Below are 5,049 nucleotides of genomic sequence, written 5' to 3'. Positions count from 1 at the left end.
TAGTTCTATAAATTTTTAAAAAAATTACTTTTAGATGTACTGAAGGATGAAGCAGTTGTTACAAAAAGTAACTGAGTATTTGGTAAACTATAATTATAATAGTTGTGATGGTTTCAAAATTAACGTAATAACGTTTGATAAATTATGATGTTAAATTGTTATGGATAGTTAAAAATTACGGCTATATTATAATATAATATAATATATATTTATTATTATATTTAATATAATAAAAATATTATTATATAACATATTATATAATTATGATATAGAATATAATAATATTATTAAAATAATAACTGAAATAATTAAAATAACGATTATATTGTATTATACTATAAATTTAATATAATACAATAAAACTATTATTAAATAACATATTATATAACTATGATATAGAATATAATAATATTATTAAAATGGTTAAAATAATTACAATATAATAAAACATATTATAATATTACATAAGAAATATTAATATTTCAGTTATAATTATAATCATGACGTGAGTAATACATTATAATATATAATAATATTAGAACCATAAAATTATATTAATATAAAATTATATTAATTATTAATATAATAAATATAATTATATCAATACAATATAATATATTATAAAATAATAATTACAATATCATATTATAATTATATTATAATTATAACATCATATTATATGATAAAATAATAATATTAGAGTTATTAATATAATTATGATATTATTTGTTACAATATTACTATTATATTAAGATTGTCAAGTTTAAATTTTATTAAGGGTATTATGAGTATTATGAAAATTTCATTAATTGTACTATGTTGATTCACGCACAATCTAAAAGCTAAAGTTGTCTTTATGCTGTTTCTGATTTTGGCTGTAAATTCTTAAAAAATTATTCAAAAAACATTTTTAAGGAGATTTACCAAACACTAAAATTAATTTTTACTACAAACAAAAACTGATTTTGAGATAGAAAAGTAATACCAAAATAAGTCATTATCTAGGCCATCATGAATAAGAGTCGTTATCTAGGCCATCATGAATAAGACTCATTATCTAGGCCATCTGTCTTTATATAAACTCCTTTCATATTGATGGGGAGATTTTTATTTCTTTTTTTTTAACTTTGGAATAGAATTCTTTAATAGTGTACGAAAAAATGTACTATACTAATAGGATACTTTTTTAACCCTGTACAAAGTTCTCAAAAATTAAAAAATTATGTAGTATGGAATAAAAAATTACATTTAATAGAACTTGATAAAATAAGGTGTGTTATAATTCTCTAGCAAAGTTGTACCTGAACGTTGGAAGTAAGTATATGGAGTTACCAACCAAAACTTGTGAGAGTGGAATTATTCATTGTTAAGGATTTAACTAAAAGCAGTGCTTACCAATAGCTATAATCAGATAATATAAGAGGATCGACCAACATATTTAGTAGGTTCATTAGGCTAATATTAACATTTGGAAAAAAAAAAATGAAAGTAACTTAAACAAGAAAGGTATGTTAGTTATTTGTTTCTACCAAAAAAAGAAAAAAAGTTAGGTATAATTTTTTCTGTTTTTCTTTCTTAGGAAGGTTGGTTAGGTTTGATTTCAGTACGATGTAAGTACTTTCAAGCTAAATTTGTGTGGTCCATTAGTTGGTTTCAAGAAATACTAGGAAAACCCCAATACAAAAGAAGAAGAAATACTAGGAAAAATGTCAATGTCGCATTCATATAATTATCAGCAATTATGATTGTTTTGAGAGAATAAAGATGCTGAGATAAAGAGAAATTAATCCTTTTTGTTTAAATCAATTAATCCTGTGTTTTAGCTATGGTAATAATAATATTGAATTTTTTTTAATTCCTGATCATCTGTAAGTTATTATTATTATTTTTTTTTTTACGCAAGTGATAATATGTAAGTTACAGTTTGTCTCATTTGTCTGAATTAAGGGTATACGACAATTAAGAAAGTAAGAGAAGTCTAGGAAAGAGACTCTAATATTTTTTTTATTATTTTTATTTTATGGGATATTTTTACAGTTTAATTAGCTTTCTTGAAGAGTATAAGAAAACATAAGCCATGTTTGGAGTTAGTTTTGTTTTTGTTTTTCACGTTTTTCTAGAAAAAAAATAAAAACGGGTGAGAAACGACGTTTGACACAATTAAAGATAAAAAACAGAAATAAAAATAATTTTTTAGTTTAGTGTAAAATAGGAGAGAAATAAAAAATGACTTTTAGGCGTTTTTCATTTTTTGTTTCCATTTTCTCCTCTCTCGAGCATAGAGAGAGATAGAGACATTAATAGATTTTTTTTATACTGAAAATAATATCTTGATAAAACTACTAAACGCATTTTTAAAAAAATTTATGTCTGAGATTAAAAACATTTTCATTTCTATTTCCATACAAAAAATAAAATTATTTTAAAATGAGTTTCAAACGCACCCATAATATTTATTTGACTAGCTAATACTAGATGCCAACAGCTATCATCTATTTTCAAAATATTTTGGTTATCAAATTAATGATGTACTATTTACGTACTATTAAAACATTATTAAATGTTAATTAATCTTCCCAATCAAAAGATATATGTAATTATTCTTTTTTTAAAAGGAAGATAGATAGATGTATTGTGCTTGTTCATAAGGTGTCGGCCACATTTTAGGCAATACCTAATATATATATATATATATTTTAGTCCCGTTTTTTTCGCTGATTCGAGTTTTGTTACAGTAAAAAGCTTTAAGAAACAGTCACATCTAACTTTTTTGCTATAGTAAAAAATTCTCACACAATATCACATTTCAACTCGAATTAGCGAACCGAGGCTATTTATTTATTCAAGTACTGAATTAGAGCTGCAGTCTATTGTTTTGATAAATGCCAGCAGTCTCATACACCTAATCCTTTCTCTTGAAAGGGTGATTAGTATTGCTCGTAAATACCACAAAATAGAGAATTATCAATAATTCATTCTTTATGGTTATACTAGAGAAGCTCTTAATAAGAAATCTTACTTTTTTTTATTGCCATAAGAGTTTAGAAACAAAAACTCAAATTGATGTGACATTTTATGAAAAATTTTAACTATAAAAACTTAAATTAATGAAATGAATTAAGCCTAGAAATTTTCCTATATTTATTAGTCTTCTTTCCATTTCAATATCCATGTCATACTTTCAAAATAAAAATCTAGTTACTTCAATTGAGCAAAAAAAAAAAAATCCAGTTATTTCAAATAAAAAATAGTAGTGTAATACATTTAAAGTCTGGTTATTCACCAGTCGCACTTTGATCTGAAAATTGAGCATAAATTTTCCACAAAATATATTCAAACTCTCTAGAAGCGGTATGCCTCTAATTCGTCTATTTTCAACAATTAATATTCCTATTCTTGGTCTTTTGCAAGGGAGATGTGTGGACCGGGCTTAATTAGATTTTGGGCCTAGAAACACGTGGTAAAGATCCTATCCTGCTCCCTTAACTCATTAGGTTAATTGAAAATACCCCTTTAAAAAACTTTACCCTTCTTATTTAAATTTTAAAAATAAAACGAATTTTAACTGATTTTTAAAATACCATAATACCCTATTGAGACCAAACCCTACCCATATAATAATTGTTTCTATCGGGAGCTGATAATCCGTATAGCGACACGATTCGAAACTCATACAAAGTTAGTGAGTTTAGATTTATTATAAATGGATTTGGAGATTAATAAATGGGTTATGGTTGACCTCCTAACATAAAGTGATACGAATTGACACGATTAATCATATGTGTCATCTGTAATATAATAATATGTGATATAACATGAACATTTATATGACATATTAAATACAAATGAAGTGAATTTTAATATCTGTAGGTAAAATTCATTTATTTTTTTAAAGAAAAAGATAAATTAATTAATAAATATGTTAAACATGTATTGACTGTGTTAAATAAATATTATTATATTAATTATTTATTTAATATATTAATTTAAACGGATTACGTGAATTGACACGATTAATACGATTAATTAATAAATCGTATTTAGATTGATATTTTTAACATATTTAATAAATATGTCATATTTAGATTGATATTTTCTAATACGATTAATAAACATATTGACATAAACACGATCTATTAAGTCACTGATTACGCCCAAACGTGTACAAAAACAAGCGGTCAATTGTAGTACAATTTGAACGGTCGATCCCACAAGGAAGTGTTAAATTGAACAAGAAATGATTAGCAAATAAAAAGGGTTAGGAAAGTAAGCAATCAAACAAAGAAAAAGAATGAGTATTTTTGATGATTTTATGAACAATTTAAAATGGAGAAAATTCAATAAATAAAAGTGGTAAGGCTTTGAGAATCTTCCATATGCTTTGTTCACCCATTTGGATTTTGATTCATAAATTAACTCAATTGAAAGTTTCACATCCCAAACAATCAATCGGAAAATAAATATTTGAAGAACATATGAATTAAAAATGTATTCGAGTAAATAAAATTCTAACGTTTAGAATTAGGAAAAATTATCTTATGAGAAATCCAAGAGCGACAATATACCGTTGGTAATAATACAGTAAAAGACTACTCATAAAATAATACCGATCAATATATCATATAAAGCAACAATCACATAAAAAGAGCTTGACTAGATTTATATGAGAGTTGACAATAAAATATATTGATAAGAAGAAGAAATATGATAAAAGAAAATTATTTACTCAAATGTATAAAACTTACAAACCATTGGAGAATAAAAAATCCAAATAAGTTCACTACACATATAAGATCATCTCTAGCCTCACCTAAATACTCTAGCCTAACTTGCACATAATTCCCATAAAATTCTAAAAAGAAAGTATGAGAATAAGAACAAGAAAATAAGAGAAAATGTGTGAGAATTTAGATTCTAAAAATTCATCCCCTCCCTAATCACCTTGATAATGATCATATTTATAGAGTTTTGGATATGTTAAAAAAAATGTAAAAATGTGTTGCAGGAGGGCTGACGAGGTGGGACACGTGGCGCAAGCGGATTCACGCG

This window comes from Morus notabilis, unplaced genomic scaffold (genome assembly GCF_000414095.1).
Source record: "Morus notabilis unplaced genomic scaffold, ASM41409v2 Scaffold699, whole genome shotgun sequence".
In the NCBI taxonomy this organism is placed as follows: domain Eukaryota; kingdom Viridiplantae; phylum Streptophyta; class Magnoliopsida; order Rosales; family Moraceae; genus Morus; species Morus notabilis.
The sequence above is the reverse complement of the archived record's forward strand: the minus strand, read 5'-3'. Positions refer to the sequence as shown.